Here is a 25,056-nt window from a genome sequence, read left to right as displayed (position 1 = left end):
CGCGCGGGCACGTAGCCGGAAGGCACGATAACAGAAGCAAAGCGATGATTAACAACAATAACCCAAACACGCCCCCGCAGGGATCCACACTACTGTCTTTTTACGTAGGAAAAAGGAAAAGAAAGAACAAATCAGGTGTAGCTCGCCTCACACCGGCCTGCAGGGAAGACTCGAGCTGCCTCCGGGGCTCAGGCAGACTCCCTCTCACGCTTCACCGAGGCGCGACGGCGGGCAGACACGCTACCACCTCCCAAGCAGGTACGACGGCATGGAGGCTGACCGCGGCCACCGCTAGAAGAGTTGCCGCCTAAAGAAGAACCGGTGAAGCTTGGGGAACCCTGAGCGCCCCCAGTCATGCGAGCGCTGTCCTCTCCATCATCGCCGGGGCTGGGTTCCCGGCCGCGGTCGTCGTCCTCAGGGCAGCACCCTGCGCGGCGACCATCTTCCCCAAACACCCTCACATAGAGGGTGGCATCGCCGTCAAACATGAAGTGCGGGCTGCACCGACGGCTCAGGCCACGTGCGCGGGCAAACGTCTGCCAACCGCGGGCCAAGGCCAGGCTCCCGGCTGCGGAGACCTCCAGTGAAGCCCATGAGGCCCGGCTGCAGCAGTCGTCTGCCTGGAGCCAGAGGCCGCCCGGGGCGCCGGCCGGGAGCTCGCCGAGGAGGAAGCGAGGAAGTGGAAGCTGGGTGCTAGTCGGCTCTGCCGACCACACAACGAACTCTGGCAGCACCTTTGCAGCGCGAAAGCGCGGCCTAGGGGAACGCGCGACCGAAGCGCGCCCCCTGGCCGTAGCAGTCCGCCCGTCACCATGCTGGAAATCGTCTCCACGGCCGCGGGGAGCTGTCATGGTGGCCACAGGATGTTTGCGAGGGCGCCCTCGGCCGCGCTTGGGTGGGGGAGAGGCAGGCTCAACCTGGCGAGCCTTCCCCTTCTCTGCGGCCGAGAACCTCCTCGACGGGGCCATGAAGAAGAAGGAGAAGCAAGGGGGATGAACTGGAAGGGCGCGCGCCGATCCGTACTTATAGCCGGCGAGGGCCAACCGTCGGCCCCCACGATCGTAGGTAATCATGACTCGCTTTGCATGCAGGGACTTGTCCAATCCGTGCAGTTGCCGAGGCGCCATGGGGAAGTGGAGACGCCCACGTCCAATCAACCGCCATGCGGCGCCCAAGGCCGCAGGCTGTTAGGGCCCGCGGCGCTTCGCTCTTGCCCTTTCGCCTCCCAGCACGGCCAAGTCTGGGCGCGCCTTGGGCCCGGGGGCTACTGTCGGCGTTCTGGGAATGGGGATCCCCAGACTTGCCTACCTGCGGCCTGTGGCGTGGCTCAAAAGGGGGCCCAGCGCGGCCCATCTTCATCAACACAGACCCAAGACCCTCGCGAGGGGCCAAGCCTCGCGGGGCGGACGACACAGAACTTCCTCAGGCACGGCCTCATCAGGCTGGCTCGCGAGGAGGCGGAGAGATCAAGGCGGGGTACCTCACGAAGTGCCCATGACACAAGCCATGACGACCAAGGGCGCCAGGCGGGCGTCAGCCGCGCAGTGTCCTCCTTTCCTCTTTGGTGCAAAGGGAGCAAGCGCAGGCGAGAGAATCAAGAAAAGGCACCCGTTTTGGTGCAACGAGACCAAGACCAGTCCGACGGCAGGGAGGAAGTCATTGTGGAGCCCAAGCCAGCGTCACCACCAGAGTCTTTGGCAGGCGAGGACCAACTTTAGTCAGGATAAGTGTACCAGATGTTCCCCTTCAAAATGGCCAATTGTTGGCGCCCTTCCCGCTCAATATTTGGGAAGAGGCCCAGGGCCTTTGCCTATAAATAGGACTAGCCACCCGTAGGGTAGAGGGATCGAAATTGGAGAGAGAATCGAGAAGAGAGAGAGAGAGAGTAGGGTGACTGAACTCCTCCCAGCAGTTCATCCCCTCAGCCAAGAACAGACCCTCGCGAGGCTATTCTTCCTTGTATTGCTCATCATCATCAGCCCAAGAGGCAATCCACCATACCACACACTGGAGTAGGGTATTACACCACAACGGTGGCCCGAACCAGTATAAACCCTGTGTCTCTTGTGCTGTTCTTTCCATAGCTTAGATCTTAGCGAGGCGGAGGGGTGCAGGTAGGTAGAAGGCGAAATCTCCACGCGCACCCCAGTGTTCGAACCTCAAGGGTCTACCGGAACCCGAAATCCGACAATCGCGAGCTTTGCTATTATAGTTGGATCTTATGATGTTTCTCCCCCTCTACTCTCTTGTAATGGATTGAGTTTTCCCTTTGAAGTTGCCCTATCGGATTGAGTCTTTAAGGATTTGAGAACACTTGATGTATGTCTTGCGTGGGATACCCGTGGTGACAATGGGGTATTCTATTGATCCACTTGATGTATGTCTTGCGTGGGATACCCGTGGTGACAATGGGGTATTCTATTGATCCACTTGATGTATGCCTTGGTGATCAACTTGCGGGTTCCGCCCATGAACCTATGCATAGTGGTTGGCACACATTTTCGTCTTGACTCTCCGGTAGAAACTTTGGGGCACTCTTTGAAGTACTTTGTGTTTGGTTGAATAGATGAATCTGAGATTGTGTGATGCATATCGTATAATCATACCCACGGATACTTGAGGTGACATTGGAGTATCTAGGTGACATTAGGGTTTTGGTTGATTCATATCTTAAGGTGTTATTCTAGTACGAACTCTATGATAGATTGAACGGAAAGAATAGCTTCATGTTATTTTACTACGGGCTCTTGAATAGATCGATCAGAAAGGATAACTTTGAGGTGGTTTTGTACCCTACAATAATCTCTTCGTTTGTTCTCCACTATTAGTGACTTTGGGTTGACTCTTTGGTGCATGTTGAGGGATAGTTATATGATCCAATTATGTTATTATTGTTGAGAGAACTTGCACTAGTGAAAGTCTGAACCCTAGGCATTGTTTCCTAGCATTGCAATACCGTTTGTGCTCACTTTTATCATTAGTTAACTTGCTGTTTTTATATTTTCAGATTACAAAAACCTATATCCACCATCCATATTGCACTTGTATCACCATCTCTTCGCCGAACTAGTGCACCTATACAATTTACCATTGTATTGGGTGTGTTGGGGACACAAGAGACTCTTTGTTATTTAGTTGCAGGGTTGCTTGAGAGAGACCATCTTCATCCTACACCTCCCACAGATTGATAAACCTTAGGTCATCTACTTGAGGGAAATTTTCTACTGTCCTACAAACCTCTGCACTTGGAGGCCCAACAACGTCTACAAGAAGAAGGTTGTGTAGTAGACATCAAGCTCTTTTCTGGCGCCGTCGCTGGGGAGGTTAGCACTTGAAGGTATATCTTTAGATCTTGCAATTGAATCTTTTTGTTTCTTGTTTTATCACTAGTTTAGTTTATAAAAGAAAACTACAAAAAATGGAATTAAGGGTACCTCATATGCTTCATCTTTTTAATGTCTTTCATGAGAATAAGGATTCCGATAATTGTGCTCAAGTGCTAGAAGAAGAATGCATTACAATGTTTGGCACTAAATACTTGAATGATGAGCATGATTGCAATGTTGTTAGTATGAATTCCTTGAATATCCATGATGCTAATGATATGCAAAGCCACGAGCTTGGGGAAGCTATGTTTGATGAAGATGATATTTTTTGTCCCCCAAGTTTTGACGAGCAAATTTATTATGATGAAAGCATGCTTCCTATTTATGATGATTATATTGATGAAAGTAGATTTGGAGAGGTCATGACTTTATTTTGTGATGAATCCACTATTTCGGAAGAGGTTCCAATTGATTATGAGAACAAAGTTGCTATCTATGATGATTATTGTGATGGCTTGTATGCTATAAATAATAATGATATCCATGAAACTTGTCATCATGATTTTATTTTTCAATTGTATTATGCCTCACATGATAATTATTTTGTTGAGTTTGCTCCCACTACTATTCAAGAGAAGAATTTTGCTTATGTGGAGAGTAATAAAATTTATATGCTTGTAGATCATGAAAAGAATGCTTTATGTGATGGTTATATTGTTGAATTCATTCATGATTCTACTGAAATTTATTATGAGGGAGGAATATATGCTTGTAGGAATTGCAATAATAGCAAGTTTCCTCTCTATGTGCTTAAAGTTTTGAAGTTATGCTTGTTTTGCCCTCCTATGCTGGTTGATTATTGTTCCCATAAGTTGTTTGCTCACAAAATCCCTATTCATAGGAAGTGGGTTAGACTTAAATGTGCTAGTCATATTCTTCATGATGCTCTCTTTATGTTACATTTCTTATCTTTTATGTGAGCATCATTGAAATCACCATGCCTAGCTAGGGGCGTTAAACGATAGCGCTTGTTGGGAGGCAACCCAACTTTATTTTTGTTATTTGATTTTTGTTCCTGTTTAGTAATAAATTAATCATCTATCCTCTGTTATGATTGTGTTTTTTATTTTTTAATTAGTGTTTGTGCCAAGTAGAACCTTTGGGAAGACTTGGGGAAAGTCTTTGCGATCATGCTGTAAACAATAGAAACTTTAGCGCTCACGAGAATTGCTGCCATTTTTATTTGTAAAGTGCTATTTAGTTAATTATTTTTGCAGATTATTAATAGATAAATTCCTCACATCCAGCAATTTATTTTAGAATTTTTGAGGTTCCATAACTTGCGTTAGCTACAGATTACTACAGACTGTTCTGTTTTTGACAGATTCTATTTTTCGTGTGTTGTTTGCTTATTTTGATGAATCTATGGCTAGTAAAATAGTTTATAAACCATAGATAAGTTGGAATACGGTAGGTTTAACACCAATATAAATAAAATATCAGTTCATTACAGTACCTTGAAGTGGTGTTTTGTTTTCTTTCGCTAACGGAGCTCACGAGATTTTCTACTTTAAGTTTTGTATTGTGAAGTTTTCAAGTTTTGGGTAAAAGATTTGATGGACTATGGAACAAGGAGTGGTAAGAGCCTAAGCTTGGGGATGCCCATGGCACCCCAAGATAATCTAAGGACACCTAAAATCCCAAGCTTGGGGATGCCCCGGAAGGCATCCCCTCTTTCATCTACTTCCATCGGTAACTTTACTTGGAGCTATATTTTTATTTACCACATGATATGTGTTTTGCTTGGAGCGTCTTGTATTATTTGAGTCTTTATTTGTTAGTTTTCCACAATCATCCTTGCTGTACACACCTTTTGAGAGAGATAGACATGATTCAGAAATTATTGGAATACTCTATGTCATTCACTTATATCTTTTGAGTTATATAGTTTTTGCTCTAGTGCTTCACTTATATCTTTTAGGGCACGGTGGTGGATTTGTTTTATAGAAACTATTGTTCTCTCATGCTTCACTTAGATTATTTTGAGAGTCCTATAAAACAGCGTGTTAATTTGCTTTAATTATGTTAGGCATTCAAGATTAATAAAAAAAATCTTATGAGTGTGTTGAATACTATGAGAAGTTTGATACTTGATAATTGTTTTGAGCTATGGAGATGGTGATATTAGAGTCATGCTAGTTGAGTAGTTGTGAATTTGAGAAATACTTGTGTTAAAGTTTGTGATTCCCGTAGCATGCACGTATGGTGAATCGTTATGTGATGAAGTCGGAGCATGAATTATTTATTGATTATCTTCCTTATGAGTGGCGGTCGGAGACGAGCGATGGTCTTTTCCTAGCAATCTATCCCCCTAGGAGCATGTGTGTAATACTTTGCTTCGATAACTAATAGATTTTTGCAATAAGTATGTGAGTTCTTTATGACTAATGTTGAGTCCATGGATTATACGCACTCTCACCCTTCCACCATTGCTAGCCTCTCTAATACCACGACCTTTCGCCGGTATCATACACCCACCTTATACCTTCCTCAAAACAGCCACCATACCTACCTATCATGGCATTTCCATAGCCATTCCGAGATATATTGCCATGCAACTTTCCACCGTTCCATTTACTATGACACGCTCCATCATTGTCATATTGCTTTGCATGATGATGTAGTTGACATTGTATTTGTGGCAAAGCCACCGTTCATAATTTTTTCATACATGTCACTCATGCATCATTGCATATCCTGGTACACCGCCGGAGGCATTCATATAGAGTCATATTTTGTTCTAAGTATTGAGTTGTAATTGTTGCGTTGTAAGTAAATAAAAAAGTGTGATGATCATCATTTTTAAAGCATTGTCCCATGTGAGGAAAGGATGATGGAGACTATGATTCCCCCACAAGTCGGGATGAGACTCCGGACTAAAAAAAAGAGGCCATAAGAAAAAGAGAAAATGCCCAAATAAAAAATGAGAGAAAAACAGAGAAGGGACAATGCTACTATCCTTTTACCACACTTGTGCTTCAAAGTAGCACCATGATCTTCATGATAGAGAGCCTCCTATATTGTCACTTTCATATACTAGTGGGAATCTTTCATTATAGAACGTGGCTTGTATATTCCAATGATGGGCTTCCTCAAAATGCCCTAGGTCTTCGTGAGCAAGCAAGTTGGATGCACACCCACTAGTTCCTTTTGTTGAGCTTTCATACACTTATAGCTCTAGTGCATCCGTTGCATGGAAATCCCTACTCACTCACATTTATATCTATTTATGGGCATCTCCATAGCCCGTTGATACACCTAATTGATGTGAGACTATCTTCTCTTTTTTTTGTCTTCTCCACTACCACCATTCTATTCCACCTATAGTGCTATATCCATGGCTCACGCTCATGTATTGCGTGAAGATTGAAAAAGTTTGAGAACATCAAAAGTATGAAACAATTGCTTGGTTGTCATCGGGGTTGTGCATGATTTAAATATTTTGTGTGATGAAGGTAGAGCATAGCCAGACTATATGATTTTGTAGGGATAGCTTTCTTTGGCCATGTTATTTTGAGAAGACATGATTACTTTATTAGTATGCTTGAAGTATTATTATTTTTATGTCAATATTAAACTTTTGTCTTGAATCTTATGGATCTGAATATTCTTGCCACAATAAAGAGCACTACATGGATAAATATGTTAGGTATCATTCCACATCAAAAATTATGTTTTTATCATTTACCTACTCGAGGACGAGCAGGAATTAAGCTTGGGGATGCTAATATGTCTCCAACGTATCTGTAATTTTTGATTGTTCCATGCTATTATATTGTCAACCTTGGATGTTTTATATGCATTTATATGCTATTTTATATAATTTTTGGGACTAACCTATTAACTTAGAGCCCAGTGCCAGTTTCTGTTTTTTCCTTGTTTTAGAGTATCGCAGAAAAGGAAAATCAAACGGAATCCAATTGACCTGAAACTTCACGGAACTTATTTTTGGACCAGAAGAAGCCCACGGAGTATCGGAGATGGACCAGGAGAGTCCCGGGCTGCCCACGAGGGTGGGGGCGCGCCCACCCCCCTGGGCGCGCCCCCTACCTCGTGGACAGCCCGGAGATCTACCGACGTACTTCTTCCTCCTATATATACCCATATACCCTAAAAACTTCGGGGAGCACAATAGATCGGGAGTTCCGCCGCCAGAAGCCTCTGTAGCCACCGAAAACCAGTCTAGATCCGTTCGGGCACCCTGCTAGAGGGGGAATCCCTCTCCGGTGGCCATCTTCATCATCCCGGCACTCTCCATGACGAGGAGGGAGTAGTTCACCCTCAGGGCTGAGGGTATGTACCAGTAGTTATGTGTTTGATCTCTCTCTCTCTCTCATGTTCTTGAGGTGATACGATCTTGATGTACCGCAAGCTTTGCTATTATAGTTGGATCATATGATGTTTCTCCCCCTCTACTCTCTTGCAATGGATTGAGTTTTCCCTTTGAAGTTGTCTTATCGGATTGAGTCTTTTAGGATTTGAGAACACTTTTGTGTGCCGCCACAAACCATTATGGGCTATGGCATAGTTGAGTAAGTTGTGTGACCTCTTTCAGTGGTAGGCTAGTAGATGTAGGGGAAGTAGGTGGTACTGTCTACCCAGAGTAAATAGTTAATGCTTCAGAAAGACTATGTCTCGATCATCTGATCATGGATGTGGTCGAGTCTTGTGGGGAAAAGTGCGCAAACCTCTACAGAGTGTATAAACTAATCATGATTAGTCGTGTCCCTCGTTATGGACATCTTGAGTATCTGGTATTTGAATTATTGATTGATATCATCACTTTACTTAATGAATTTGTTGGGTTAATAATTACTATTTTGGGATTGAGTTGGAGGAACCTTCTCAATAATGACATAAACTTTGTAGTTAAATAAAATATATTCCTTTGTTGTAGGAAAAAAATTGGCTTTATGCAAATGATAACCGCAGAGCCTCCACCAGCCAAATATGCATGTAGTGGTAGCTGTTATTTGTTCATTCCTCTATGGTGTTATCTCGCCAGCATATTTCATGTGCTGACCTACACGGCTGCAATGTATCATGTTGCAGAATTTTCAGACGAAGAGTAAGGTGCGATAGGTCGTTGTCATGCACTCAGTTTTGTCGTGGAGTTGGATGGACTCATTGATCTTTGAAGCTTCCGCAGTTATCTTATTTAGATGGCCTTCAGCCATATTATTGTAATAAGTACTTTTTATGAGAAACTCGATGTAATAAGTGTGTGATTGAACTCTGAAATAAATCCTCGAGTACTGTGTGTGTCAGCAATACCGATCTAGGTATGACACTTAAGCACAGAGACTATGGTGCATTAGGATCGGGTCGCTACAAGAAACTACTTGATGATATGCAAGAAAACCATGCCCAATGGCAGGTTGAAAGAATTACCACCAAAAGTGCAACATCCCAAAAATGTAGGAAGTACATGAGTTTGGATGGACCCGTGACTTTTGATTCTAAGGGTGGTAGTATCCTAGACAATTTCACGATAAATGGATATTCAAGCAGATACCAAACCTATACTTTTCTTTCTAGCCTCTTTGAATCTAGAGGGTTAGATTCATTTTAAGGTTGGTAGATTTGTAACATCCCAAAATTCTGAATTTTGGAATGTTATATACATTAAGTAATTTTTTATTTCTTTGATTGATCTTGTTTAAAATTGAGTTGAATTTGAAATTTCGAGTTTGAATGTATAGTAAATGAGAGGGAATAAAATGACTTTCCCATAATTTTCCATTTGGATTTTGGTTGTATGTGAAATTTGAATTTCCAAATATTCAAACATTTTCAAATTCAAAAGGAAATAATTGAGAGAAGGTAATATGATTGCTTCAAAATAAAGATTTTAAAAGTATTTGAATAATATTTCGAATTTAAAAATTAATTTAAATATTAAACTTAACTCAAATTGCAAAAAATTATTTCCAAAGTATTTTATATAGGCCATAGAAAATGTTTGCAAAACTCTATATATAACCGTATATTTATGTTAAATTTTCAGAATATTTATGTGGAAAATTGGTCATGTTTAGGACACTTCCTCCCTCTCTGTATAAAACATAATAAAAAAATGCTATGAACATTGTTCGTCAGCCGGCTCATACCTATCTCCCGCACAAAGCGACTTGTACCTATCTCTTGCGCAGAGGGATCAATACCTATCTCTTACTTTGGGTAACTCATACTTATCCCTCGCTCACGCGCAGCGCAGTGCAGCCAGCAAGCCCACATGCGCAGTTGTATTTATTTTCTTTCCTATTTTCCCATGGGCCGTGGCGTTATCTCGCCAGTGCGTGGCATTCTTTATTTTCTTGTACGTGCACGCATTTCTTTTGTCTCCTTTAGTCGCACATTGACTATCCAATAAACCTCAAGCTTATATATAAAGACATAAAGAACACCCAAATACATCCAATTCAGACTAAATTAATTTTTGGTTTGGCTAACCTTATTAAAATATTCTTTCTTTGGTGGTACCTTTCTCATTTCTGTCTTCATATTTTTCTTTTATATATCTGTAGTTTATTATTTTTAGACTAGTCAACGATAAGAATCCATTTTTTTGCTAAGTTATTTGTTCTGTCCATCATAGGTTGTTTCGTATTATCAATTAGCCCCTGTACTTCACAAATTAGCCTTAGAATTTCTTTTAGTCATATTTTTTCACTCGTACATCTAAACTAGATGAATTCACCGCCCAAATTTTCATGTTGATCTCATCTATCCTGTTAACCTATCATATCAACTTTTTGCAACTTCAAATTCCAAATCTATTCAAATTGAACTTCAAACTTCTTTTGATCATAACTATTTACTCCAAGCTCCATTTTTTATGAATCCAATTGCATTAGATTCGTATCGAAGTAATCTTTCTGTTAGTACAAGTACAGTTATCTTTTCAACATATTATTTTGATCATAGCCAGATTACTCCACTAGTTCAGAAAGTGTTGTTGCGCAGTATTTTAACATATTAAATTCAAACTTCTTTCGGTTATATATCTTTTGATTTGTTAGTCCAAATTTGGTGATTCTTTTTTTCTATGTGTTCATATTGATAATGACTATCTAGTAGCACCATTATTTCAACTTTAAAAGTTACTCAAATTTGAGCAATTATAATTTGAAATTCAAACTTCTTTTGATCATATCTTGCAAATCATATATCATTTCAAATGTTTCCTTTTTCATGAACACCTATATCATATACTTGATATTTATTTCATGTATACTCCAAATTCAAACACTTTTGACATGTTTGAATTTAAATATTCAATTCAAATTTAATTTTACTATAACTTGCGTTGTGGTGCTCCATTTCAAATAATTATTTTTGCATATGAACTCTGATGTCACAGGCAATCTTCTAAACAACCTTCTGTTGGGGAACGAACATTGCATGGAAAACAAAAGGAATTCTACGCACACGAAAGATCTATCCATGGAGATGTATAGCTACGAGAGGTGAGAGCATCTTCATACCCTTGAAGATCGCTAAGCGGAAGCATTTATCAACGCGGTTGATGTAGTCGTGCACCTTCACGATCCGTCCCGATCAAGTACCGAACGTACGGTACCTCCGCGTTCAGCACACGTTCAGCTCGATGATGTCCTTTCCTTCTTGATCCAGCAAGATGGGCGAAGTAGTAGAAGAGTTCCGGCAGCACGACGACGTGATGACGGTGGTGGTGAGGAACAACTCTGCAGGGCTTCACCAAGCACAACGTAAACTATGATGGAGGATAAACTAGAGGGGACGGGGTTGCCGGCACACGGCTTGGTGATTCTTGATGTGTTCCGGTGCTAGCCCTACCCCTATTTATATGTTGAGCCCTGGGGTCGAAACTTGGAGAAAGAGCATCCTCAAAGTCGGGTTTTCCCGCAAGGAAGTGTCCTTCTCGGACATCCAGGACCAGACGCTGCAGTCCTCGGCGTCTGGCCGAGGGCTAGACGCCAGGATCTCCGGCGTTTGGTCCACGACCTCTGCAAAACATCCTTTTGCACTGACCTAAAGCCCCATGGGCCTTACCCCTTGGCCTAACCATATCATCCTATATATCAATCTTTACCTTCGGACCATTCCGGAGCTCCTCTCATGTCGGTGATCTCATCCGGGACTCCGAACAACATTCGGTCACCAACATAAATAACTCCTATAATACTATATCATCAACGAATGATAAGTGTGTGGACCCTACGGGTTCGTGAATAATGTACACATGACCGAGACACTTCTCCGGTCAATAACCAATAGCGGGACCTAGATTCCCATATTGGTTCGTACATATTCCACGAAGATCTTTATCGATCGAACCTTTATGACAACATAATTAGTTCCCTTTGTCTATCGGTATGTTACTTGCCCGAGATTCGATCGTTGGTATCTTCATACCTAGTTCAATCTCGTTACCAGCAAGTCTCTTTACTCGTTCTGTAATACATCATCCCATAACTAACTCCTTAGTCACTTTGCTTGCAAGCTTCTTGTGATGTTGTATTACCGAGAGGGCCCAGAGATACCTCTCCAATACACGGAGTGACAAATCCCAATCTCGATTCACGCCAACTCAATAGACACCTTCAGAGATACCTATAGAGCATCTTTATGATCACCCAGTTATGTTGTGATGTTTGATAGCACACAAGGTATTCCTCCGGTATCCGGTAGTTGCATGATCTCATGGTTGAAGGAACATGTATTTGACATTAAGAAAGCAGTAGCAATAAACTAAACAATCACATGCTAAGCTAACGGATGGGTCTTGTCCATCACATCATTCTCCTAATGATGTGATCACATTATCAAATGAAAACTCATGTCTATGGTTAGGAAACCTTAACCATCTTTGATCAACGAGCTAGTCTAGTAGAGGCTCACTAGGGACACGGTATTTGTTTATGTATGCACACATGTATTTAAGTTTCCGGCCAATACAATTCTAGCATGAATAATAAAACTTTATCATGATTTAGGAAATATATAACCATTTTATTGTTGGCTCTAGGGCATATTTCCATCAGTCTCCCACTTGCACTAGAGTCAATAATCTAGTTCACATCGCCATGTGATCAACACCCATAGTTCACATCGCCATGTGACTAACACCCAAAGAGTTTACTAGAGTCAATAATCTAGTTCACATCGCCATGTGATTAATACCTAAAGGGTACTAAGGTGCGATCATGTTTTTCATGTGAGAGAGGTTTAGTCAACGGGCCTATCATATTCATATATGTATGTATTTTGCAACTTTCTATGTATACAATGCTCTGCATGGAGCTACTCTAGCTAATTGCTCCCACTTTAAATATGTATCCAGATTGAGACTCAGAGTCATCCGGATCGGTGTCAAAGCTTGCATCAACGTAACTCTTCACGATGAACTTTTTATCACCTCCATGACTGAGAAACATTTCCTTAGTCCTCTTTAGGTACCTAAGGATAATTTTGACCGCTGTCCAGTGATCTACTATTGGATCACTATTGTACCCCCTTGTCAAACTCATGGCAAGGCACACAAAAGGTCTAGCACACATCATGGCATACTTTATAGAACCTATGAATGAGGCATAGAGAATGACTTTCATTCTCTCTCCATATTCTGTCGTGGTCGGGTTTTGAGTCTTACTCAACTTCACACCTTGTTACGCAGGCAAGAACCCTTTGTTTGACTGACCCATTTTTGAACTTCCTTCAAAACTTTGTCAAGGTATGTGCTTTGTGAAAGTCCTATTAAGCATCTCGATCTATCCCTATAGATCTTGATGCCCAATATATAAACAGCTTCACCGAGGTCTTTCATTGAAAAACTATTATTCAAGTATCCTTTTATGCTATCCAAAAATTATATGTCATTTCCAATCAGCAATATGTCATCCACATATAATATCAGAAATGCTACAGAGCTCCCACTCACTTTCTTGTAAATACAGGATTCTTCGTAAGTCTGTATAAAACCATATGCTTTGATCACCTCATCAAAGTGTATATTCCAACTCTGAGATGCTTGCACCAGTCCATAGATGGATCGCTGGAGCTTGCACACTTTGTTAGCACCTTTAGGATCGAAAAAACCTTCTGCTTGCATCATATACAACTCTTCTATAAGAAATCCATTAAGGAATGCAGTTTTGACGTCCATTTACCAGATTTCATAGTTATAAAATGCGGCAAGTGCTAACATGATTCAGACCGACTCAAGCATCGCTACGGGTGAGAAAGTCTCATCGTAGTCAACCCCTTGAACTTGTCCAAAATCTTTTGCGACAAGTTGAGCTTTATAGATAGCGACATTACCATCAGCGTATGTCTTCTTCTTGAAGATCCATTTATTCTCAATGGCTTGCTGATCATCGGGCAAGTCCAGCAAAGTCCATACTTTGTTCTCATACATGGATCCTATCTCAGATTTCATGGCCTCAAGCCATTTATCGGAATCTGGGCTCATCATAGCTTCTTCATAGTTCGTAGGTTCGCCATGGTCTAATAACATAACTTCCAGGACAGGATTACCGTACCACTCTAGTGCGGAACATGCTCTGGTTGACCTATGAGGTCCAGTAGTAACTTGATCCGAAGTTTCATGATCATCATCATTAGCTTCCTCTCCAGCTGGTGTAGGCATCACGGGAACGGTTTTCTCTGATGTTCTACTTTCCAATTCGAGAGAAGGTATAATTACCTCATCAAGTTCTACCTTCCTCCCACTCACTTCTTTCGAGAGAAAACTCCTTCTCTAGAAAGGACCTATTCTTGGCAACAAAGATCTTGCCTTTGGATCTATGGTAGAAGGTGTACCCAATAGTTTCCTTAGGATATACTATGAAGACGCACTTCTTCGATTTTAGCTTGAGCTTATCAGGCTGAAGCCTTTTGCCATAAGCGTCGCATCCCCAAACTTTAAGAAATGACAGCTTTAGGTTTTTTGCCAAACCATAGTTCATACGGTGTCGTCTCAACGGATTTAGACAGTGTCTCTATGCATAAACCCAAAATGATAAAGGAAAATCGATAAGAGACATCATAGAATGCACCATACCTAGTAAAGTACGATTACGATGTTTGGACACACCATTACGCTATGGTGTTCCAAGTGGCGTGAGTTGTGAAACAATTACACACTGTTTTAAATGAAGGCCAAACATGTAACTCCAGTATTCACCTCCACGATCAGATCGTAGAAACTTTATTTTCTTATTATGGTGATTCTCTACTTCACTCTAATATTCTTTTAAATTTTCAAATGTTTCAGGTTTGTGTTTCATTAAGCAGATATACCCATACCTACTTAAATCATCTGTAAAGGTCAGAAAAAAGTGATACCCACCGCGTGCCTCAACACTCATCGAACCGCATACATCGGTATGTATTATTTTCGATAAGTCATTAGCTCACTTCATTGTTTCGGAGAATGGAGTTTTAGTCATCTTACCTATGAGGCATGGTTCGCAAGTATCAAATGATTCATAATCAAGTGATTCCAAAAGTCTATCCACATGGAGTTTCTTCATGCGCTTTACACCGATATGACCAAAACGGCAGTGCCACAAGTTTGTTGCACTATCATTATCAACTTTGCATCTTTTGGCATCAATATTATGAATATATGTATGCTACCTCTTGAGCATTGTGTTGGTTTTCCCCGAAGAGGAAGGGATGATGCAGCAAAGTAGCGTAAGTATTTCCCTCCGTTTTTGAGAACCAAGGTATCAATCCAGTAGGACGCTACGCGTGAGTCCCTCGTACCTGCATAAAACAAATAAATCCTTGCAACCAACGCGAATAGGGGTTGTCAATCCCTACACGGCCACTTACGAGAGTGAGATCTGATAGATATGATAAGATAATATTTTTGGTATTTTTGTGATAAAGATGCAAAGTAAAATAAAGGCAAAGTAAAAAAGCAAGGAAATAACTAAGTAGTAGGATATTAATATGATAAAGATAGACCCGGGGGTCATAGGTTTCACTAGTGGCTTCTCTCGAGAGCATAAGTATTCTACGGTGGGTGAACAAATTACAGTTGAGCAATTGACAGAATTGAGCATAGTTATAAGAATATCTAGGTATGATCATGTATATAGGCATCACGTCCGAGACAAGTAGACCGACTCCTGCATGCATCTACTACTATTACTCCACTCATCGACCGCTATCCAGCATGCATCTAGAGTATTAAGTTAAAAACAGAGTAACGCCTTAAGCAAGATGACATGATGTAGAGGGATAGACTCATGCAATATGAAGAAAACCCCATCTTGTTATCCTCGATGGCAACAATACAATTACGTGCCTTGCTGCCCCTACTGTCACTGGGAAAGGACACCGCAAGATTGAACCCAAAGCTAAGCACTTCTCCCATTGCAAGAAAGATCAGTCTAGTAGGCCAAATCAAATTGATAATTCAAAGAGACTTCCAAAGATAACCAATCATACATAAAAGCATTCAGAGGAGATTCAAATATTGTTCATAGATAAACTTGATCATAAACCCACAATTCATCGGTCTCAACAAACACACCGCAAAAAGAAGATTACATCGAATAGTTCTCCACAAGAGAGGGGGAGAACATTGTATTGAGATCCAAAAAGAGAGAAGAAGCCATCTAGCTACTAACTATGGACCCGTAGGTCTGAGGTAAACTACTCACACTTCATCGGAGAGGCTATGGTGTTGATGTATAAGCCCTCCGTGATCGATGCCCCCTCCGGCGGAGCTCCGGAACAGGCCCCAAGATGGGATCTCGTGGATACAAAAAGTTGTGGCGGTGGAATTAGGTTTTTGGCTCCGTCTCTGATCGTTTGGGGGTATGTAGGTATATATAGGAGGAAGGAGTACGTCAGTGGAGCAACAGGGGGCCCACGAGGGTGGAGGGCGCGCCCCCTACCTTATGGCCTCCTCTTTTGTGTCTTGACGCAGGGTCCAAGTCTCCCGGGTCTTGTTTGTTGAGAAAATCACGTTCCCGAAGGTTTCATTCCGTTTGGACTCCGTTTGATATTCCTTTTCTTCGAAACCCTAAAACAGGCAAAAAACAGCAATTCTGGGCTGGGCCTCCGGTTAATAGGTTAGTCCCAAAAATAATATAAAAGTGGAAAATAAAGCCCAATAATGTCCAAAACAGTAGATAATATAGCATGGAGCAATCAAAAATTATAGATACGTTGGAGACGTATCAATGTATCACTACGATCGAGATTCAATAAACCATTCACATTGGGTGTATGACCATAGAAGGTTTTATTCATGTAAACAGAATAACAATTATTCTCTGACTTAAATGAATAACCGTATTGCAATAAACACGATCTAATCTTGTTCATGCTCAGTGTGAACACCAAATAACATTTACTCAGGTTCAACACTAATCCCGAAGGTAGAGGGAGTGTGCGATGGTGATCATATCAATCTTGGAAACACTTCCAAGACACATCGTCACCTCGCCCATAACTAGTGTGTGTTTATTCTGCAAATCCTGTTTCGACTTACTAATCTTAGCAACTGAACCAGTATCAAATACCCATGGGCTACTATGAGCACTAGTAAGGTACACATCAATAACATGTATATCAAATATACCCTTGCTTACTTTGCCATCCTTCTTATACGCCAAGTATTTGGGGTAGTTTCGCTTCCAGTGACCATTTTCCTTGCAGTAGAAGTACTCAGTTTCAGGATTGGGTCCAGCATTGGGCTTCTTCACGGGAGCGGCAACTTGTGTTGGTGCACAAAAGGAGGGGTCCTATTTTGTACCCCTTTACTTGTGCGCGGGCAGTTGGAGCTGCGCCTGCGGCCACACCTAACGGGTCAGAGAAAGGAAGCAAAGCCACAAGACAACCAGAGCAATGCCAAGCCAGAAACACGAAGAGCAGAGGGGCGAGGTGAACTCCCCCGGCAAGGCCCTTCTCGGGGCGGCCTCCATAGCCCCGGCAAGAACCTTGCCAGGGCAACTTGCCCAAAACCAGCAGAGCTGCCACCCTTGAGCCCAAGAGTTCCAACACCATCAACCACTTTAGAACCGAGGCTCGGGAGGTACCTCCATGGTGGCATGCAAATCTTTGTGGAGACCAGAAGCACACAAGACTAGATGATGACCAGAAGACGACGATCCTTGGCAAGATCCTTGCCAAAGATACCCATGACAACCCCCGGCAAGACCCTTGTCGGGGACGACCGCGATGTCGCGGCAAGACCCTTGTCGGGGCCCCGGCAAGACTCTTGCCGAAGACATCCGTGGGGCCACAACTAGGCCCACATCTACCTAGACTCCACCGTCGTTCCCATGCTGCTGCCAGCCTACCAGCTAGGCAAGTGCTTGTGTGGCAACATGCGGCCTCTAGGCCGACTCGGCAAGCACCTGCGTAGTGGCATGCAGATCCTCATGAAGACTCTGCCACCGCACCAACTCAGCAGCCAGCCAGCGCGGCGCTACGTGCCTTGTTAGTTCGGACACGCATCGAAGCCAGGCGAGGCGGCGACAGCTGGACCGAGCTTCCTTGCCGTCCCCAATAAAGCAAGAAGGGCACATCAGTAGCACATTAAATGCGTTTGTCCTACGGTGCTAGGAGATAAACTCGACTACTGTATAGCTTTCCACCTCCTATGTGCCACTATGGCAGCCCCTTTGACTATAAAAGGAGGCCCGTGGCGTACTGAGAGAGGATTCAGATTTTTCGACCCTGCACGCCTTGTAGCTAGTACAAGAACACCACATAAACAGAAACCACCAGGAGTAGGGTATTATGCATCACTTGCGGCCCTAACCTGGATAATCCCCCCGCGTTGATCTCTCAATCCCACTCTTTCCACAGCCCCGCGCCCACCAACCGTAGCAAAAAGGGTTTCCTCGTGATCCTGTAGGTGTCTTTCCCCCGACATCTTTGGCGCGCCAGGTAGGGGCCGCAGACTGTGAAAATCTAGTTTGAAGGTTAGCACACCGACTTCATCATCACCATGGCCCCCAAGAGAAAGGGGATCACGGTGATCGGCTCGTCCGAGGCCGGCCCGTCCGCGCCAGCGCGAGCAGATGGTCGGATGCCCACGGGTGGGGCCGGAGACGTGGCCCACGAGCATCCATGACATTCTGGTGATCGAGAGCCAGGCGAGCGGCGTCGTTTGAATCCGAGACGACGAGCCACGCGCCGCTGGGTCCGGGGGCGGGGCCGTGCTACCCACGGGCGGCGCAGCAGCCTCTACGGCACCCCAGCTGGCGCCCGCGCCCTTCCTAGGCCGCGCGCGATGAGCAACACCGTGATGCCGGAGCCCCCGGGCACCGCCACGGAAAGAGCCCTATGCGCCACTCGTAGGACGAACCAGGCCGGCGTGCGCGCTCAGACGCCGGTGCAGGCGGCGCGCGACCGCAAGACCGTGACAGAGCCCCTTCTAACCTGGTTAGAAGTCAGAGCGCATCACAGTCTACGGAGATCTCACCGCCGCCTACGCCAGCAGAAGCGCTGGTGCGTGTGCAGCTGCTCGTCAACTCCCCCCGCCCCGCTATGGAGAAGCTTGACGAGTGGAGAGCCACCATCCAAAGCCTTGTCTGCTTCGCCAACAAAGACGAGCCGCTCTCAGCGGAACCCTCGCACCAGCGTCCTGGCGAGCCGGCGCATGCCGACGGTGGGGGGACCAGAGACGCTGCGACCACGGTGCACTCCCCCCCCCCCCCCCCCCCCCCCCCCGCGGCTGCAACAACAGCCACCGTCCCGTCGACACGAGTCGGTGACAACGTTTCCACCGTGTCGTCCGACCCATGAACCCACCGCGATCAACGTCAAGTCCTTCGGGAACGGGCCCAGGAAGACGCTCGAACTACCATCGAACGACGATGAGATGCGCCATCAATCAGATCGGCGTGCGGGGCCTACTATGAACCACCCAGCACCGGGGGGGGGGGGGCGACGACCTGCCTTACGAGGTGGGTTGTCTAGCCTTTACCCGAGAGCTGCGGCAGTTCCAGTCGCCCTCCCACCGCACGTTAAAGCCAGATGTTTGCGAGAAGTACAATGGCAAGACCCACCCGTCGGAGTTCCTCGGCATCTACACCATCACGATGCAAGTTGCTGGAGCCCGCAACGACAAGGTGCTTGCCAATTACTTCCCGTTCGCACTCAAACCCAACGTCATGTCATGGTTGATGCACTTGCCAATGGATTCCATTTCTTCTTGGTCGGATTTGTGTCATGAGTTTGTTGACGCCTTCACTGGAGGCCACCAAGCTCATGGCCAAGCAAGCGATTTGCACATCATCCCCCAGAAAGAACGAGAAAACCCGTGCAAGTACATACAGAGGTTCAACCGAGTGCATTACAACATCCCAGATGTTCATCCTGCCGCGGTTATCAGCGCATTCCATCAGAATGTGCGCAACCGCAAGATGCGTGAAGAGTTAGCGATGAACAAGGTCAAGGATGTGGCTGAACTTTATGTTCTGGCCAATAGGTGTGCTCGAGATGAAGAGGGGAGGAAGTACCCTGGTGAGGACGCCGGTGCGGAAACAGACTCCACAGACACAGACACCGCCGCCCCGACAAATAAGGGTCGGCGCCGCAACAGGAAGCACAAGGGCAAGACTGTTCTTGCCGTTGAGGGACCCGGCGAGCTCGGCACCACCGAAAAGGCCAAGGCTGACGACCCCGGCAAGGAGGTTGCCGGTTGTGCCGCCTGTTTGGCCCTGACGGCCGCTGGCAAGCCAGGAGGCTCCGACAAGCAGTACTGCAAGATCCACCGCACCAAGGGCCATGACCTCCAGAACTACCGACAAGTTGAGCTACTTGCTGAGAAGCAGAAGGCTAAATATGAAAGGGGAGACAAGGAGAAGGGCCAGGATGGTGTTGAGGGATTCGGTAAGAAGCCTGGCAGCCAAGGGGCTCGCCGCGACAAAGATAACCAACAAGAGAGGCCCGCTCGGGGCCACGACAAGAAAGAGGAAGATGATGATCACGACGAGGATGACGAGTCTGGCGAGCACGAGTTCTAGAAGGCTACAGAGGCCATGTGAGTCGACGGTGGCGCCTTGCTGCACACATCACACCACCAGCTGAAGTAGTGGGCGCGTGAGGTTGCTGCGGCAGAGCCGTCGTTCGATGCCCAGAAGCCCCTGAAGTGGTCCCGCACGCCCATTGTTTTTGACACCGAGGATCACCCTGATCGCACAACTGCGGTCGGGTGTTTGCCGTTGTTGGTCTCGCCAACAATACACAACCTCAAGGTGACGAAAGTGTTGGTTGATGGTGGGGCCGGTATGAACTTGATCTCACCCACTGTGATCAAGAAGTTGTAGATTCCTAATGGAGGCCTTGAAGAGACGGGCACGTTTCAAGGGGTCAACCCGGGAAGGAGCCAGCCTAAAGGTAAAATTATGTTGCCCGTCACATTTGGAGGCGAGCTGAACTATAGGACGGAGAAGATCAACTTTGATGTCGCCGAGATCCCCTTGCCATACAATGGGATCCTCGGCCGCCCAGCGTTGGCCAAGTACATGGCGGCGTCCCACTACGCCTACAACATGTTAAAGATGCCAGGGCCGCTGACCATCATCACCGTCCCCTCCGACAAGAAAGATGCGCTCATCTGCACTGATCAACTTTACCGAGAGGCATTCGCAACAACTGCCACGAAGACACTTGCCCCTGTCGCTGAAGCTCCAGGGAAGAAGAAGGCCGGCAAGACCGCTTCGGACAAGACCTCTTCCGGCGAGACCTCTTGCACCCACTCCGGCAAGTGCACCTCCTCGGAGTGCTGCGCTCCCGTTGAGGACATGCTAGAGAGCTCCACCGGCAATATCAAGAAGTCCAAAGCTGCACCACCATAAACCAAGAAGGTGTCTGTCAAGGAGGACGACACGGGCGGGGCTTTCACCATAAGCTCCATCCTCAATAGCAAATAGGAAAGCGCACGCATCACCTTCCTGCAGGCGAATGTCGATGTATTTGCATGGCAAGCATCCGATATCCCCGACGTTCCCAGGGAGGTGATTGAGCACCATCTTGTTGTCTGTCCTCATGCGCGGCCCGTCAAGCAAAAGGTCAGGAAGCAAGCTTTGGAGCGACAAGAGTTCATCATAGAAGAGATCAGGAAGTTGGAGGCGGCAAGCTTGGTTAGAGGAGTACTCCACCCCACGTGGTTGGCCAATCCGGTGGTGGTGCGTAAGGCAAATGGGAAGTGGAGGCTGTGTATTGATTACACAGATATCAATAAAGCTTGTCCAAAGAATCCTTTCCCCTTGCCACGCATCGACCAGATTGTAGACTCCACTACCAGGTGTGACCTGTTGTCATTCCTCGACGCCTATTCTGGATACCACCAGATCTTCACGATGAAAGAAGACGAAGAGAAGACTGTGTTCATGTAACAACCCAAATTTTCAATTTGGAATGTTATACAATAGATCATCAATGCATATCATATTTTACTACTTTTGGGCCTGATCCAGAAATTTCACGCAACTCAAGGACCCTTGGAGAGAGTTGGGGATTTCGTTATTTTCATATTTGAGTTTTCTCAAATTTTGAAAATAGGATCATTTGATTTTATTTATTTTTATCTTCAATTATTTCTATTATAAAATAAGTGTGTGATTGCTACTCTGTTATAAATCCTTCAAGTACTGTGTGGTGTCAGCATTACTGATCCAGGGATGACACCAGAGCACAGAGATTGGACCGTTTGAGGTCTGGTCGCTACAAGATGGTATCAGAGCACACGCTGACTGTAGGACATGACCACTAAGCTAAAGCCCTAGATCACTACTCACTCTTCTCATTTTGACTCCTCATCTTTTCTACTCTTTTAGGATGGCGGATGCAAGGAACAAGTTCACGCAACCGGATGAAGATACACCCTTTGGACGTCACCTGAAGGAAGTCACTAGATATCTGAACATCGGAGTACCAAGCTTCACCAGAACCTACAATGCCACTTTACCGGAAGAGGAGCGTTGGATGATTCAAGTTCAAGTTCCAGGAAGGACGTTCATGCCAGTCACCGAGCCCATAGAGTTTTCCTTTGATGCACCAACCTGGAGTCTAGGAAAGAGCAGCTCACGGCGCCATGGGACGTATTGGAGAAGTTTACCGCAATGATCTCAAGGATACTATTTACCAGATTTGTGGGCGCCGAGATGAGCACTGGGAGATGATCAACACCAAGAAGGATAGATCCATTGCAGCTTTTATCTAGGATTTGAACCAGCACATTCGACATCAGGAAAACCAGATGTGCGCGGACATGATAGTTCTGAAGAAGGCAAGAACAAGAATCAAGGAACTGGAGGAAGAACTCAAGGCTACACGTGAAGATTATGAAGAGGAAATCGAAGTACTAGTGGATAAGAATGCCGACCTAACAATGAAGATCGGAATATTCATGGGAGGCCCTACACCAGTAGAAGAAGACGAAGAACCCAAGGAGATTCGCCCAAAAGACTACATCATCATCGACAACACCGACTCGGATCCAGATGATAGCGATGATGACTATGTTGATGAAGCTGGAGCAGATATCATGGAGTCTGCAACCGAAGAATATTTCTAGTAGACCACCCCAACAGTAGTAGTAGTCCACCATGTAAATATAGTAGTCCGAGCATTTTTGTGATAGTTAGACCGACTGTGTGCCCTTGTTTGATTAAATGAAGTGAATTGTTTGCTTTTGCCTCATGTGCATAAGGGTAGTGTTTCTCTTTAGACCCCTCTATTCTTAAATCTCATCTTTTCTAAACCCATCAGATCCCTCCGAGAGGTGACCCCGGATTTACCTTCCCACCGGAGCTCACTCAGTTGATCTAGCAGCAGAATACGTTGATGCAGTTGCTAGTCCAGAATCAGAATCAGGGGAACAACAACAACAACAACAACCCACCACCACCACCACTTGTTGATCACTTAGCCCGTTTTCTTAGATTGAACCCGCCAGTGTTTTCCAGTAGCACCGAGCCAATAGTAGCGGATGATTGGCTCCGCAAGATAGCAAGGGAGTTGACCACGGCAGGATGCACAGATGCGGAAAAGGTGAAGTTTGTCGCACATCAGCTTGACGGACCCGCAGCATCATGGTGGGAGAATTTCACAGCCACTTTCCCTATCGACACTGTCACATGGGACCAGTCCCAGTAGGCTTTCCGTACTTCCCATGTTTCAGCAGGAGCTATGGCCATGAAGAAGCGTGAGTTTCGCAACTTGCGCCAAGGAGGGTGGACAGTTGGCCAGTATGCGGAGGACTTTAGTAAGCTAGCACGTTATGCCCCAGATGACATTGCTACAGATGCAGCTAAGCAGGAGAAGTTTCTGGAAGGACTGAATGATGAGTTGAGCATGTAGTTGATGGTAGAAACCTTCAACAACTACCAGGAGTTGGTAGATCGTGCTCTTATGATTGAAGGGAAGCAACAGCAAATTGAGAACCACAAGAGGAAGTATGGACATGGGAAGTACAATTCTGGAGCTCAGAAGAAGCCGCGCTTTACCCCTAGACCGGGAGGACCTTTTCAGCATACCCATGGGGGAGGAAGCTTGCACAATCATAATGGCCCCAAAAATGGTAATGGGAATGGAGGAAGCAACGGCCAGAACCGTACCAACCCATCAACCCCAGCCAAGAGAGACCTGAGCCAAGTCACTTGCTTTAAGTGCCAGAAGATCGGACATTATGCCAATGAATGTCCTGAAGCCCAGAATGGAAATGGCAATGGAAGCTCTGGGAAGAAGCCGAACCCTTTCAACAGGGGACAGGTGAACCACGTTAACGTGGAAGAGGTTGAAGCCCAGCCTGATGTAGTAATAGGTAAGTTTTTGGTTAAGTCATTTACGGCACTCGTTCTTTTTGATACTGGTGCATCGCATTCATACATCTCAAGGGGATTTGTGGATAAGTATAAACTGCCAACCCAAGCCCTTAGGTCACCCATGTTAGTAACCTCGCCTGGAGCAGAGTATATGGCTAGTCTATGGTGTGATCGGTTACCATTAAGGATTGGTAACTATGTATTTCCCTCAGACCTAATAGTATTGGAATCTCAAGGATTGGATGTGATATTAGGCATGGATTGGTTATCGAAGTATGAAGGGAACATTGAATGCGCCAGTAAGTCAATTTTGGTTACAACACCAGAAGGAAGAAGGATCAAGTATGTATCCCGGCATGTGCCGAAGAGGACTCAAGTAAATTGCTTAACAGGAGTTGTGCAGGAGGAAGTACCAGTGGTGAAGGATTTCCCTGACGTATTTCCAGAGGAGTTGCCAGGCATGCCATCGGATAGAGATATTGAGTTCTTGATTGAGCTTTTCCCAGGCACAGGGCCAATATCTAAGAGACCATATAGGATGCCCGCGAAGGATTTGGAGGAAATTAAGAAGCAGATTAAGGAGTTACTGGATAAAGGTTATATTCACCCAAGTTCTTCACCTTGGGGATCACCAGTACTTTTAGTGGAGAAGAAGGATGGATCGTTAAGGATAGTTGTTGATTATCGAGGATTGAATGAGGTAACCATCAAGAATAAGTACCCACTACCGATGATCAATGATCTGTTTGATCGATTGCAAGGAGCTAAGGTATTTTCCAAGATTGATCTGCGATCAGGATACCATCAGTTGAAGATTCGAGAATAGGATGTACCTAAGACGGCTTTTACCACCAGGTATGGGCTGTATGAGTATACCGTTATGTCAT

Source organism: Triticum urartu, chromosome 6 (assembly GCF_003073215.2).
Source record: "Triticum urartu cultivar G1812 chromosome 6, Tu2.1, whole genome shotgun sequence".
Taxonomy (NCBI): domain Eukaryota; kingdom Viridiplantae; phylum Streptophyta; class Magnoliopsida; order Poales; family Poaceae; genus Triticum; species Triticum urartu.
Note: the sequence above shows the minus strand (reverse complement) of the source record.